The 16,462-nt window shown below is 53.7% G+C and overlaps 1 long non-coding RNA gene across 1 annotated transcript in view; it reads right to left on the reverse strand.

Annotated features, from left to right (window-relative positions):
* Positions 1-16,462, reverse strand: part of LOC142929809 (uncharacterized) — a 68,819-nt gene that overhangs the window by 25,518 nt on the left and 26,839 nt on the right. Inside the window, exon 2 of the long non-coding RNA XR_012945958.1 lies at positions 8,883-9,139. This is a non-coding gene — a long non-coding RNA (uncharacterized LOC142929809). The remainder of the gene's footprint in view (positions 1-8,882; positions 9,140-16,462) is intronic.

The raw sequence follows: 16,462 nt of genomic DNA on the forward strand, positions 1-16,462 counted from the left end.
AATGACACGAATTATGTATTTGTTTAAATGTTTATTTATTTGTTCGTGTGAGATTGTGATCTCTCGCTTAAGGATTCCGGCCAAAGATGGGCATTTGAGCGTTTGTGCAATACGCGCGTGAGCGGCGGGGCAGAGGCAACGCGTCTCCTCCTGCCCGCGCCAGTCAGCTGTGTTTTATTTTTTATTTGGCAAAAGTGGAATTAAAAGCAAGCTCGTACATTTTTTTTTACTCTTCCATAATATGAACCTCATGGCGGGACCACGGGGTCCCGAAAACCGGAAGTCAAAATCGTAATTAATTCATTTGTTTTTGACGACTCCGTCCCACCGTGCACATAAACGTGACGGCTCACCTGGCGCGGATCGTTCCGTTGTCACGTCGTGCCCAAGCGCAGCAGCGAAGATGAATGCGCAGAAGAGCTGGACAAGCGAATGCTCTCCGTTCTCGGGTGTGGGCAGGATCATAACAAGTCTTATCCAAAGCTGCTCAAACTGCCTACACGACTGAAGTCCTTTATTTGTCACAACGGTATGCATAATAATACAGTGAAACTGCTCTCTTGTCTTCATTATTATTTGTGACCAACCAATGTTTGCAGCCAGGATTAATCGATGACAATCCTATTACCTGCAGATATTTAGCAGGTGAGAAGCGTTGCACCGTTAATTTCTCCTGTTTGATACTACTTCTGTTCTCCGTATGCATCTGTGCAAATCGGTTTATTTTTGCGATTAAGCCATAGTCCCCACATACCGCTCGTATCAATGCGGATAAGAGGAGCGGCGACCCACTACTCTGTAGAGTAACGCTTGTAACAATATGAACAGCGCATTGAAAACGCGTACTATTTTACGTATTGTTTACAAAGTGTGTTCACAAATCCACACTGAGAAACACGATGATTGACAGAGGGGTGTACATTATCTTTTTTAGAGTGTATTTAAATAGAGGCACTGCAGGTAAGTAGTTTTCAGTTTTAAAGGTATAGTTTAACAAGACAACACCTGCCACCATCCTCCAAACCCATTGGTGACAAAGAGCAACGTTTTTGTTAACATTAGGGGCCGTCCATAAATGACGTCACGCGATTTTGGCCGATTGTTTACCCTCCCCCTCTCGTCACACGGCGTCACAAAAATCAAAATGCTCCTTCATGGACTAAATAAAAGGTGACCTTCGTAAATTTAAATAATCAAACAGTTAATAATTAAAATGATTCAAAATTAGTGTTGTTATAACAATTCTATGTAATGAATATTTATTTAAAGTTGCGCATTTTGATGTAAACGTCACATTTCTCAAACCCCCCCCTCCCCCCCTCGTCACACATCGTCACAAATGTCTGACCCCTCCCCCCCCCCCTCTCGGTGCGTGACGTCATTTATGGACGGCCCCTTATAATATAATGTCTACGTGAGAGCCGGGGGCTTATGGGACCCCGGGTTCCCGCCGTAAGGTTCATTTGTCAGATGGATGGAGATGCGGGGGTGGGGTGGGGGAGGGCAGATGCGGACTAGAACGAGGCGTGCACGGACATCTACATTTGCCATGCAAGCGCCCGGGAGGCAGGTGAGCCTTGTGCATGGTCACCACCGGGTCACGGAACATTGGGTCCGTGTCTGCTGATGGACCCTCGACGCGGGCCCAGAGACGTCGGGTCGGGTGGTATTTCACATGCAACGGAAACCCCGCTGTCGCGCGGCTTGTGCAATTAAACAAAAGCCCCTTTGTGGCGGCCTGTCCGCGCGAATCCCTCCGGCGATAAATCGTGGCGCGTGCGCAATTAGAGGTCGCGTGCCCGTTCGACGGAGGCGTAAATTGGATGTGAGACCTTTTGCAGCTGCGGAGAGTGCGGCAGTCAGAGGCAACATTTATATCTGCGGCGATGGCGGCCACCCGCCATCACCGCCTGGCCAACCCCCCCACTCCAACCCCCGTGCCCGCCGGGGTATGACCTGCAATCCGCGGCCTCGTCTCCCTGCTGGCCGGCCCGGTGGGCGGGCGGGCGGCGTTCATCACGGCCGTGTCGAAGCACCGAGCCGGTCCCCGTTGAGGTTCGACTCTGCATTGGCAATTATCCGCCAGTGACTAAAGCGGGGAACTCGACCGTATTGATAGTGGGCGCTCTCAGTCTGGTCAATCAACGACTGCGCAAATACTTTTTTTTATTATATTTTTGCAAGATTTATTCAATCGGATTATTTCGCCTCTGGGGATTTACAGTTTTCAATTGCACCGGCGAGCAATGCATTCCCTTTGTAGGGAAAATGTAAAAAAAGGTGTTTATCTTCGTTTTGAATTCAAGTGTTCAGACAGTAGTTCTGTGATGTATTTTGGTCTCCCGGGGCCGTTTTCTGCCACAAGGTGTTGCTCTGCTCACTGCATGGAGCCCCAAGTGAAAATGATCTTCATCTCCCGCCAGGTGGCTCAGTGGCGGAGCAAGTGGCTCGCAATCAGAAGGTTGAGACTTCAAATCCTGCTCGGGGGTTGACTCAGCCTATCATCCCTTCATCCCTCCCTTCGGTGGTTGATACAAATTAGTAACCGCTTCGAATGTGGAATTTCCACCACCGGTTCGGTGGCTGTAAGCGGGAGATGAGCACCAATGCCTCAATGCTCATCTGATCCGGAACTCACTCTGACAACGTGGAGCCTCATCGCACGCTGGAATCGACTTTGCAGAAGAACCAATTTCTCATCAGCTCTCGATTCTAGTCTTGCTCTGGTTGCGGCTTATCCATGTTAAGTCGGCGGTCGAGATAAATTCTCTCCCGCTGCGATTCGGTGTAAAATCGTCGCGATTCGCGGCCCGGCAAAAAAGCTTGGACGGAGCCTCGGCAGTGACGTGCGGTGAGGTCAATGGCTGGGGAGGCACTGGCTAGTGTCAGAGCCAGATTCACACCTGAGAGGGGCGTGACCTCATGGAGGGGGCGTGGCATCATTGAGGGGAGCGCGTCCTCACTGAGGGGGGCGTGTTAGACACGTCACCCTCAGTGAGGCAGATGTGATAGCTGCCTCCCCTGGTGCTTTTTCATTGTAGTTTCATGACGAGACCAGCGAGCCTAAATATATGTATACACATACGTGAAATAAGTTACCTGGAGTATGGAAGGCGAGGACATGAAATGAAAGAGTCTACAAACATTACATTGGTGACATACTGAGATAGTAACAGGCACGTGCTTATTGCCCGCGCTCCATCCAGTTACTGAGGGGTTGTACAATCAGAGGGGAGGCTGAGCACGTTGCTGCCTCACCTCTCGTTTCTTCCTATATTTGCAGCGGAGCTCCGCAAATTTGGCGATTTTGACTATAAAAATGATTGGAATCGTACAGAAATGACATTTATAACACAGATCAGTGGAAAAATATTTTATTTTATTATTCTTTTGTTCTACTTTTCGTAACAGCTATTTTCATTGGAGTGTGACAGGTGAGGCTCTGCCTCGCCTGCCTCCCCTGACCGCACGTCCCTGAGCCTCGGCCACGGTGCCGAACGTCGCGTGTGGCACGCGGCACGCGCCACGAGGAAAACCGCGATCAGAGAGGGCGCGCAGCAGCGCAAACCGCGTCCTCGTCTTCACCTTCTTCGGCTGTCCGTGGCGAACGACGACGAAACTGCGTAGAACGGCCAGCGGCAGCAGCAGCAGCAGCATTTCCCTGCGCGCCGTGTGGCAACGAGAGAGGCCAAACCTTGATCGGAAGGATCGGTCGCGCTGACGGCAAAGGGCTTGCTGCTCGTCTGTTGGATGGGATTCGGTGTTTGTGCCGTTGCTGCTGCTGGTGTCGAACCAGCAACAGCAGCAGCAACGGCACGACCGCTGGCAAGCTACGCAGCGGCATCGCGGGGTCCAACTCATGGCTGGGGCGCGAGGAGGAGCGATAGGTGGGCCACGACGAAGCGTGGCTCAACATCATTCAGAGGAGGGCAGTGGCGTACGCGAAGCAGCAGCTCGCGAACTGCACCGCCACAACAATTACCAGCGCCCCACGAAAATGCCTCCGAAGATTAACTGTCAGGCAGGAACGCATGGCGCATGATTTAGGTGCCTAATTAAAGCTCAAATTAAAAATAAACAGTGAGGTTAAATTTCATCATATTATTTGTCTTGGGTTATGTGGAAGGTATTAATGCCGAAGGCAATTAAGCAATGATGATGATGAGGACACGGGCTGTTCCGTGTGAGATCCTTGTCAACAGCGATTCCAATCTCGCTCCCACCCGCGTGGGTCGGAGCAGGCGGCTGTGTCACCCTCGCTCTCACGCACGAGCGAGGGTGACACGCGCCGCCAGGCTCCCAACTTGACGGATCACAACACGCCGCCAACATGGGCGTACAGCTCACGCAACTCCTCAGCCACCTATTTCATTTGATAAGTTTTCAGCCAACTAATGAGTGGACAAGTCGAGAGGAGACCGGAGTACCCGGAGTGGACCCACCCATTGAGCGAGGGGGCAACGCTTTATCCCCCGTACAGGTGGGAACAGATGCCACGTTCTGTTTACGTGACGAACCTTACTAATTGTCTGTGGCGGGTGGTGGCGGGTTTAACGACGCAATTATATTGACGCGATCTCACCCAAAACAACCTCGATTATGGATAATATTGGTCGCGAAAGCCGACGTGTTAACATGGCGATTAGTCCACTTTGCTGTTACCGCCGACTCCTGGCGAGCCAGTGGATGGCTCCTTCTCGACGCCCACGGGAAGGGTGTTTCACAGGATCCGTAGGTGAGCCACCAACTCTGGATTACAGGCAGCACCGAGCAACACGGAGCAGTCGGGCGTTGCTCGGTAAGCCATCGCTCACCGAGCAACGCTGAACGACATCGCTGCCGGGGGAGAGGGGGGACAGCGGGAGAGACGGGGAAGCTCGGATCAGCATCGCCCATGCCACCTCACGGCAAACTGCCCCGCGAGCTCGGGATTCGTCCTCGCTCTCGTGAGCCCCGTGAACGTCGTTGACTGCCTTTGGAAGGTGAAGAGTGCGGAGCTGGCAGCTTGGGCTCTCCGGCCCCCGTGCTACAATGAAGGCCGATAATTTACCCCACCTCCCACCACCACCTCCCACCACCACCACCCACCCACCCACTACCCCCTTAACTCAGCCGGCAGTCACGGTTCCTCACGTCTCACCTCGTTAAAAGTAACATTTGAGGGTCGATTGGAAAGGAGAGAGAGAGGACCACGCGAGTCGCTCTGCGCCAGCCTGCACTCCCACTCCACATCCGCTGCTTTCTCTAAACGGACTTCATTAGCCGGGGCCCCGCGCTGGGAGGGGGGGGGGTGTCAGGCGGTGGCTGTCGGCACGAATGGCCCCCCAGTGAGGCCCGCACATGACGCCGCTGTCTCTGTGAACCCGGCCACGGCTGCTCACCACTCTCACTCCCTACAAGCCCCCGGTCACTGCCACGAGACGGATCGAGCGTGGTCAGAGAGACCCTGGTCTCAGCTCTGAAGCTGGACACTAAATATTATATGTTGAAAATTTTCAATCATAGTTGCGGAGCACCCAAGGTGCAAACATTGATAACGTAGAGTGGTGACAGACTAAGAGCACCTGTGTTTGTACAGCTAAGGGAACCAACGTAGTTTATTGAACGAAGAAATGTGACAGGAACTTGGTAAGAGAGACTATTTACTGTTTTATTTTCTATTTGTATTTTATCAGGTAAGGCCCACTGGACTATATAGTTACTTTTCATAGGCGACCTGGACACAAATCATAGCTCAACGAAGTGGCTTATCACGTGGAAATGAATTTCAGCCAAATACTATAAACGCGTGTTTCTAAATGTGGAGGGAAAAACGGGAGGACCCGGAGAAAAATACACACGACCACGGGGAGAGAGAGAGACACGCAAACTTCGAATATACAGCAGGCATCAGGGTCGGGATCGAAACCATAAACCCTGCATACCAGGCGATAGAGTTAACATATCCTCGCCACCGTGATGATAGTGAGAGAGAGAAACGCAAACTTCGAATATGCAGCAGGCGTCAGGGTCGGGATCGAAACCATGAACCCTGCATACCAGGCGATAGAGTTAACATATCCTCGCCACCGTGATGATAGTGAGAGAGAAAAACGCAAACTTCGAATATGCAGCAGGCGTCAGGGTCGGGATCGAACCCATGGACCCTGCATACCGTGGCCCATGCAGTCGGTAGCGGGGGTAGGTGAGATGTGGTTCCTACGGCGTGGCAGTCGAGCACTGCACGGAATGAGTGGAAACAAGGCGATAGAACGAGTCCTTGACATGCAGGGTAGAGGCGTCAGGGTGTGAAGTGCATAGCCAACATTAAGAAAAGTATTTACGGTAATCGCAGTGAAAGAGGTGACCAGGAAAGTGACTGAAACGACAGAATCTGGCGTCGATCGGCGGAATTGCCATTGGTCCACGCGACTCCCGGGAGGCGCGCTATGAACGAAGCATTCCACGCACGGACAGCCCTCAATTGCTTTCAAAATATTGAAACAAAAACGGCACGAAGAATGCGCGGCATTCCGAACGTGCGCGGTATTTTTAGAGTCGCCTTTAATCCTTTAATGCAAAAAAGCATCCGAGGTGCAGGGCGCAACCACAAGCCCATTACCGACTCGGGCAGCAGCAGAAAAAAAGTGCGCCTCTGTGCCGGGAAATCTTTTCCAACGATTGCACGCCCGAGCCCCACGCTCCAGCGCGCAATCTCCGCCGAACACTTCTCAGAATTTTCCGCTGCGTACGCCACTGTCAGCGCCTTCCTTCCTGCACTCGGATGCGATCGCGGATTGCTGCCGCCTTTTTTTGCACACAGACCAACCGCGAGCACATTTCTCAGTCAGCTCCAATTTTTTTTTCAATGCCCGTACGCACATAGCTTGCAACAGCAACAACATAAATTCAACGCAATCCCACCAAATTCCAGCACGAACCAATTCCTGCCAACACTCTCGGATATTCCAAGGAATACGGCAAAACCCCCAGGCAAATATTAAACCTTATTCACGACACAACTGGACAGTGGCGCCAGGACAAGTGGACTGGCGGACGAAGCTCCCTGGCCGTGGCAAACTGAAAAGCGCGCGTCAAGGTTTGTCAGCTCGAGGCCCCCCGCCAAAGCTCTGAGCCTGCGCGCCATGCAGACCCACATCTCGCCTCGACACAGAGGCATTGGGCCTCTGTGCGTCTATGTTATGTGTCTCTCTCTCTGTGTGTCTCTGAGTGGACTTGCCGATGACTGGTACCAGCGGTGTCAAGATCGGCCTCTGTGGAGGAGGCTCGTGAAGGACGCTACTGGGCAGTTGGAGGTAGTCGCCCTCCAACAACAACGGAGGGCGGAGGAGCGACGCTCAGAACAACGAGCGGAGCGCCGGGTGGCTGAAGCACAGTGAGTTGGCACAGTAGGGGGCACAGGTGGTGCATCAGCCAGTCATCTCAGTCAGTCGACCCGTGGCACCTGGGTCTGCCCCGTGATCTCCTGCCAGCGGGCGTTCGACACTTCACGTGGCCTCAAGGTGCACATAGCCTGGCACAAGCGTCGTGGTGACGTCACCGCCACTTAGTGGCGAATGGCGGTTGTTGTTGTCTCTGTGTTTTCTCTCTCTGCTTGCGTGTCTGTCTGTGTGTCTCCGTGTCCGTGTTTTGTCTCACTCTCTCAAATTTAGTTCTACCTGATGACAGTTGCCTATGCTGAAATCGAAACGTCGTATTCTATTATTTTATTTATTTCATTTCTACGTGACTTTACCGAAAGAACCAAAGAGTAATAATTGCAGTCACGAAAGCTTCAAATCTTTAACAGACTGTTGGAACAAGTGCTGTTCATGAGCACCCATGAAGGCCGGCACGGCGCACGAAGGGGATGCGTGTCCAACAACCACGCCGATCCGCCTTTGTCTACCTGGTGTTGAAGTTACACATCGCGCTAGGTACTCATTTGAGGCTGAGTCGACGTAGGCGAGGCCCAGCTCCGGTTCAGATAATCGCAGCTGGTATTGGTGTCCGTGAGCGGGAATCGAACTCGGGTCTCCGGGTTCGCAGCGTGGCGTCCTAACCTCTAACAAAAGCATGAGCAATCGGAGCATCAACAACAGCCAACACCAACAGCAGTGTCTTAACGGCGTGGGCTATCGCTGCATCCCTCGCGGCTCTGGAAGGTCGAAGCGGCTCTGACCCCTGACCCCGTGGCGCTCTGTGGCCACGTGCTCTTGCGTCACCCTCGTCCGCCTCGTGCGGGCGTCGTTGTTGACACTGCGATACGGGCCGCGCGAAAGTCACAAAAGAAAAAAAAAACATCTGCTGGATCAGGAGGCTCATCGCGGTGGCTAGGAGATGTTAACTCTCTCGCCTGGTATGCAGGAGGTCGTGGGATCGATCCCGACCCTGACACTTGCTGTATATTTGGAGTTTGCGTGTTCTCCCCGTGGTCGCGTGGATTTTTCTCCGGGTCCTCCGGGTTTTCCCTCCATATTAAGAATGAACGTGCGTGTAGAGTATTTGGCTGCTATAAATTTCCCCATGATGCACCGCTTCGTGTGTGGCCCGGTCGCTTCTGTAAAACGAGGTAGCTCGATGGGCCTTACCTGATGAAATAAAAAATAGTTTCGTTTTTGTTTATGCGTGAGAGCGCGTGTGTTGTTGCTGTCAAAGTAAGCGACGATGAGAACGGGAATTAAGCGAGCTGCGTGTGTTCTACACGGTCCCGCGCAGCGCGTCGTCACCGTGATCTCCGCATTATAAACAGACGCTTCGGAAAGTGAGAACAACAAATACATAGACGCACGCACCTACCGGGGTATTAGCCGCAAACCGCCAACTTTTGGTTACGAATCCAAGGGTTGGAGAAGGGGCGGGGGGGGGCGAGGGGGGGTGTAGCATTGTCGAACAACACTCACCTTCATTTCATGAGTAACGTCATGAACGGATACAAAAGACCTCACGATGACCAATGGGATGCGAGGGTAACGATGGCGTCTTGCAAGGAGAGCGCGGCCGATGCGATCGTCCCCAGCCACTTCGGCTCTCCTCCTCTTACACCCCCCCACAGCTTAAGGAGTCGTGGGTCCAGCGCTCGGCGGACAGGGCCAACTGACCAGACCCGAGAAGCCGAACGAGGAGAAGAACAATTATCGCCAAGGCAGCCGTGAAGCCGCTGCAAGACAAGGGAGAGGGGACAGAGACGTCATTGAACTCCCTTCGCACGGCGCGTAGCCAACCGTGCTGATCGGAGGTCATGTCACACGGGGTCCCCATCGTCTCCACAAAAAGACGCGAGGGAGCGGAGTCATTCTCGATCGTGTCGCGCACTCTCTCTCTCTCTCTCGGCTTCCATCTCAACGGCGCAACGCTCCGAGGCGTCCTCGCTCACTGGGTTCACAATTTACTTGCGTAAAAGAAAATTGTCCCCCCTCCAGAGTAAATTCTATTTATTTGAGAGAGAAAAAATAGTCGAAAATGAGTTGGAGATGGATCAAACATGTATGCAGCCTGTAATAAAATGTCTTGAGTGTAGGCCAGAATAATATTTTTACAAGTTTTCGAATTTTTATTTTAAATGTCAATGCAGCGAATGAGAATAGAAATGCGTTTATGTTGAATTGGACATAGACATTAAAACGAGCGCTGGTGAGCACACAAACACGCAGGGAAGTGGCCTGTTCGCAATTACATCGAGAGGAGGAGAGAGCAGCAGCTGGACCAGGGAACAAACACCCATCATCATCATCACCATTATCACTATCATCACCACCATCGCCATCACTATCATCATCACCATAATCATCACTATCACCATTACCATCATCATAACTATCATCACCATCATCATCCCCATCATCATCTCCATCATCAATATCAACATCACTATCATCACCACCATCGCCATCACTATCATCATCACTATCATCACCATCATCACCATCATCATCACCATCATTATCACTATCATCACCATCATCATCACCACCATCGCCATCACTATCATCATCATAATCATCATCATTTCCATCGTCCTCATCACCATCATCACCATCACCGTCATAATATAAATCACGTGGGCCGTTAAGAAAAGAGGGTGGGCCTGGAGAGGACACATCATGGCTCGAGTGATGTGTCACCACATCACGGTGACGACTGAGCGAGACTGGTGATGACACAGCAGACATAGCAGCGTGAGACGGAGCGATAAGCTCAGCTCACGTGTGTGAGAGCGAAACGTCTTGTGGCATCGTAGAGCCGTGTGGCTCCGCTATTGATACGACCGTGGCTTACGACGACGAAGTAAATGACATCGACATGATGTAATGTTTTCCCCATCGCTGAAGGGAAAGGCAGCGGTGCGCTCCGTGCTGCGGCGCGAGGCATCGATGACCCCCGCCTCTCCGCCTCTACCGGAACGCCACCTGCGAGAGCCTCGCGTGGGGAGCCACAGTGCGGGGGGGGGGGGGGCTCTGTTCGCTTCACTGATTTACGGCGGTGAGCCCACGGTAATCTACGCTCGCACGCTCGCCCCTCCATCCACTCTCGAGTCGCGATAAAACGAATCCCCTGCAGGAGAAGAGGGGGGGCGACGAGACGAAGGCGCGCGACCGACGGCCTCGTCTCCCCTCGCCCGGCTGCTCGGTGGTCGAACGGCAGAGCGTGAATGGACAACGCGTGACGCCGCCGTGGACAGCGACGACAGTCGTTGTTGAACAGGGACAGTCGTTGTGACGCAGCAGAAGAAATACCTCTCCGCTTTATTCGCAACGGAGTTTATCCGCCCCGCGTCACGCGTGCTGATTAATGCTTCGTTTACTCAGCAGCGTCATCAGTCAACTGAGACTACGGGCAATTTCGTTAGGGGGGGGGGCTTTCTTCCAGAGAAGATGTGGCCCGCGGACACGAATACGGGGAATTGAGAAGCAACCGCAGAGCAAGAGAATTGGATGTAAGAGATGAAGCCATTAACCCTTACGCTGTTTGTGAATGCCTCTCCATGCCACGTTGGTCATGTGCGTTGTTTGACCATACTTCACCATGCTGGTTCAGTGCGGGTTGGTGAAGAGGGGGGTCACCCGTAACCGGTTCAATGGTTATCACTCGCCACCGACGTGAGTTGAACTCAGCTCGCCGGGTTCAGAGCGCGGAGAACTCAACTCTGCACGTGAATCCTCACGTTGTGACACACCAAGAGTTGATTTGCTCCACGGATGATGATCCCGTTTAGCCAGTTGCCCGGCTATGGTACACGGGAGACGCGTGGTGCTGCGTGACCACAGCAGCAGCAGCAACAACAAACATTAAATACACGACAACATCGACATTGCAGAGAAATTAGTGCAGCCGGGTCCTGAACTAATTCGCAGAGGAGGAATTCAACGGTCGTAAACAAAACGCACGCGAATCGAGAGAGAGAGTGAAAAATTAACTCAGTGCAAATGTAATATGAAGACAATAAAAAACAACGTTATGAAATAAATGTGATGGGTCGATGAGGCCGAGTAAAGAGGTGGACGCATTGCCACGTTTGGTCTGTGTGCATGTGTGCGTTGAACTTATTTGGTACCGCACGTAGCCAACCGTGCTTATCGGAGGTGCAGGGGAAGGACAACATAACAGTTCTAAAGAACTTCACTTTCAATCCAGCTGATTTAAAAGTGCACAGCTCCAGTGGCTTCCTAATATCGGAAGGAAGAGCGTTCCAGACGGCCGCAGAAGCGCATCTGAAAGCGCAGCCCGATGCAGTGGCCGTCCTATTTGTACGACGGCCAGCAGCCAAACGCCGCTTCTGCTGCTGCTGCGAGAATGACCGGCGTACGCTCGTGATGGTTTATGCTCGTTGAGCACAAACGTTGAAGGGACGCGAGACGTAGAGGAGCAGCAGCGAACTCGACTCGCTTTCGCCACTGCTGGCAGAAGAGCCTCCGACACGAGGTGTGTGCTCTTTCTCTCTCTCTCGACAGAGAGACTCAAAGAGAGATAGCGCGCCTCTAGAGAGAGGGTATTTGGCCAACTGCTTTATCCTCGCTGGCAAGAACGTCTGCGAGGAGGTGGGAGAAGCTGTCCCCCCCCCCGCTACCCCCAACTCCCAGCCCCCCCCCACAGCCCCCCCCCCCCTCCCACTTCAAGACCGTATTTGTTTTTACTCCAAACAGTCTTGCGGTTGAATAAACAGCGGTCGAAATCGAACAGGGAAGTGAAGTGTGAGAGGCGGTGAGGTGGGCGGCCACCCCACCTCGCTAGTTTCCGTGGGCAATCCATCGCTGCTGCTCCCGCCTGACGCCGTGACATCGCCTAACGAGGCGCCCGAGACAAAAATACGTGGACACGAAAGGGAAAGGTTAATTGGGCGGCGTCGGCGGTGGTAGTGACGATACGAGGAATGAATGAGGCGTTTAGAGACAGCAGGCGGAGCTTTCAGCTCCCTGGGCCGGCCCGGACACGAGTCCATCGGTGGAGTTGCGGGAGAGGAAAGGAGAGAGAGAGTGTGTGAGGGTGATTGGGCCTGCTGGAGTTGTGGGAGAGGCAAGGGGAGAGTGTGTGGGTGATTGGGCCTGCTGGTGTTGTGGGAGAGGCAAGGGGAGAGTGTGTGGGTTATTGGGCCTGCTGGTATTATGGGACAGTGTGTGGGTGATTGGGCCTGCTGGGGTTGTGGGAGAGGCAAGGGGAGAGTGTGTGGGTGATTGGGCCTGCTGGACTTGTGGGAAAGGTAAGGGGAGAGTGTGTGGGTGATTGGGCCTGCTGGTGTTGTAGGTGAGGCAATGGGAGAGTGTGTGGGTGATTGGGCCTGCTGGAGTTGTGGGAGAGGCAAGGAGAGAGTGTGTGGGTTATTGGGCCTGCTGGTATTATGGGAGAATGTGTGGGTGATTGGGCCTGCTGGAGTTGTGGGAGAGGCAAGGGGAGAGTGTGTGGGTGATTGGGCCTGCTGGGGTTGTGGGAGAGGTAAGGGGAGCCAGTGAGGAGTCTGTGGTTGGGAAAACAGAGTGGATCCCACCGTCAGTCCACATGGTGGTATGTGCGTAGGTATGTTGAACTTCTGTCGCAACCTCCGTAACCAACCGTGCTAATCAGAGGTGCGGGAAATCGATATTGTGCGGGAGGATCTATATTGTCCACCCCCTGATTTCATCCTCGACCTTCTCCATCCAGTGGAACCATCTCCCTGGTCCTGGCGATTCTGTTGACGGTGGTGAGACGACAAATAATCCTGCGAATGTGATGGTTAGTGCTGGCGAGTGAGAGTGCACAAGGGGTGAGCTGACTCCGACTCCCGGTCACAAGGTACGAGAGCATCGTTAGCCAAGGCACACGAGGAGTACATGAGATGCGTGGTGGTGGAGGGGGAGAAATACAGAGGCAGTGGCACAGCTACCGAGTGCGTAACTGCGCCAGGACACCACGGGCCGGAAAACCCCAGACACCGGGCTACGAAGGTGATGTGGGAGAGCGGTGGAAACCTGCACGGGTCGGCCCCCCATTCAACGCCTTGCACCAGAACCGAATGATGAGCCACGACGTCGCGTCACTGGGCATTGGAGAGGAGCGGCGGTAGAGGCTGCGAGGGAGATGTGAGAGAGGGGTTGGAGGAGGTAGGGCCATCATAGGAAGCCCCGCGAAGCCTGGGCCTCGAGCCGTGGACAACGCGTCGGGGGTTCAAAAACGAAACCTGCCATCCGAAAGTGACGGTTTCTTTGTAAAATTTAAGTTCAATCATCCCGAACGAATTGCTTGTCTGCTGATTCACGGGGGAAGCGCTCATCCCGCGTGTCTCAGGGCACAGAGCTCGCGTTGTTGGGGGAGGCGGGGGTGGGGGGTAGGTGGAAGGGGGTGATGGAACGCTTCGGGCCGATCGTTTATAAAAGGAATCCCCGATACGCGCTGCTGAGATGACGCAGAGAGAACAAGGGATCAATGCAGGCGGCCGTACATCACGACTCAATACGATGGCTCGCGTGATGAGACGACTCCTCGAACTCGGAGCCGTCGCGGCGTGAGCGCGAGGACACCACCACCACCCCCCGCCCCCTCGGCAACTGGAGACCGCTCGGCTGAAAAATTCTGCCTCGAAAAAAAGTATCGATTTCATTGATGAAGAGTAACGACGACGAGAATTGCCCGTGAAATTCTCTTCGCGCGAGAGCAATTTTTTTTCATTTGTTGGTACAGATATCGATATTTGTTCCCCTCGTCGCCAATGCGTGGGATTTATCTTAGTTGGTGCCTCTGGCGGTTTGGCGTGAATATTTAGCATCTTTATTTGCTGTTGTTATCGAATGAAAGCGAGGCAGGGGTTGTGAGTCTGGCGGCCGTGCCGTGGATTTGACGGCGGAGACATCGGGCAGACAGCAAAGCCTGGGCACGGTGATGTGCCACCGACTCGTGGTGCACACCGCACCAACACCACCCTTAGGGCACATCACTCCACCGCCAAGTTCACACCACACCAGCACTTAGTTCACAACACCCACCATCAAGTCATACCACCAAGTCACATCACACCGGCACTTAGTTCACACCACACCATCGCCAAATCACACCACACCGGCACTTAGTTCACACCACACCATCGCCAACTCACACCAGCACTTAGATCACACCACACCATCACCAAGTCACACCACACCAGCACTTAGTTCACACCACAGCATCGCCAAGTCACACCACACCAGCACTTAGTTCACACCACACCATCGCCAAGTCACACCACACCACCACTAAGTTCCACCGTAAAAATGACTAAACTCCTCTGCCCAGCAGCGCCAGGCCTCTGCATCGTGTAAATGAAATCGCATCGACTCAGTGGCCCTTTGTACAACAGGGGGCTAGAGACGGGGGGGGGGGGGAACTGACGACATCTCAACCCCCCCCCCTCCCTCAGCATATTTAACGAGGTGACATTAATGGGCACCCCCACGAGGAGGCTGGCGATGGCTCGGGGTGAAGGGAGGAGGTTTCCCGATGGAAGAAAGAACGACGGCCGCACGCACGCTTCCATGTCGTCGGTGTCGATTACGGCCCCTGCCGTGACCCCGTCACCACAGAGCAAGGAACCACCCATTAACACGTGACCCATTACACTCATTACAGCCACTCATCTCACTCGTTACGGACACTCACTCGTTACAGACACCGAGCACGGAGGCGCTCATCGCAGCCGCACTCGTCACAACCACAGTCATCACAGCCGCACTCGTCACAACCACAGTCATCGCAGCCGCACTCGTCACAACCACAGTCATCGCAGCCGCACTCGTCACAACCACAGTCATCGCAGCCGCACTCGTCACAACCACAGTCATCGCAGCCGCACTCGTCACAACCACAGCCATCGCAGCCGCACTCGTCACAACCACAGTCATCGCAGCCGCACTCGTCACAACCACAGTCATCGCAGCCGCACTCGTCACAACCACAGTCATCGCAGCCGCACTCGTCACAACCACAGTCATCGCAGCCGCACTCGTCACAACCACAGTCATCGCAGCCGCACTCGTCACAACCACAGTCATCGCAGCCGCACTCGTCACAACCACAGTCATCGCAGCCGCACTCGTCACAACCACAGCCATCGCAGCCGCACTCGTCACAACCACAGTCATCGCAGCCACACTCGTCACGACCGCAGTCATCGCAGCTGCACTCGTCACAACCACAGTCATCACAGCCGCACTCGTCACAATCACAGTCATTGCAGCCGCAGTCATCACGACGGCCACTAATCACGTCCTTGTGAAGGCTTGCCACGCGGCATGGCGCCTTGGTCGCTGTTGTTATTTACTGGGATCAACACCTCTGATTTTAACAAAATATGGACGTGACTCTGGCGCTAGAGTCTCGTCTTTTAAAAGTCACACTCCCTGGTGAAGAGGCGTGCTTGTGATGGCGCACGTGCTATGAGTGGCAGTCATGAGCGTGACGAGCGGTTGAGTGATTAGTGATGAGTGTAATGGGCCAATTATAGAGATGGAGCGGTGCCGAGGAGATGCATCTGAGCCACGCGTTGCCCATACTAAATCGTGCGCGGAAAAGTCCATTGTTGTAGTATACTATGCTCCAAGGTCTATGCCTCCCTGCCTTCACCAACACGCGAATAACAACATCCCCTATGACCCCCACGCCGTGGGAAGGCCCACATCCAGCACTGTTATCATTCCCCCGCACCTACGATTGAAACAATTGGCTACGTATGGTGCGAAATAAGTTCAACATAACATACGCTGGAATGACAAGGGGGGGGGGGAGGGGTTGTACACGGCTCAGAGCGCACGTGTCGCGCGTGAGATCGTGTCCGATTAGCACAGTTGGCTGCGTACGATGCGAAACAAGTTCAACATGCGCGTGAACTTGAGCACAGTTAGGAGTCGGGTTCCAGCAGCATGGGGGAGGCGGGCGGGGGGGGAAGGTCAGTGGAACTGGCTGATGAATGTGGCGTCTAACCCAGACACGGCTCCCCAACTCAACTCAAACCGTTTTCCCGATCATTTAACCGAGAGAT

Source organism: Petromyzon marinus, chromosome 35 (assembly GCF_048934315.1).
Source record: "Petromyzon marinus isolate PM22_M1 ecotype Great Lakes invasive population chromosome 35, UKy_Petmar_22M1.pri1.0, whole genome shotgun sequence".
Lineage (NCBI taxonomy): Eukaryota > Metazoa > Chordata > Hyperoartia > Petromyzontiformes > Petromyzontidae > Petromyzon > Petromyzon marinus.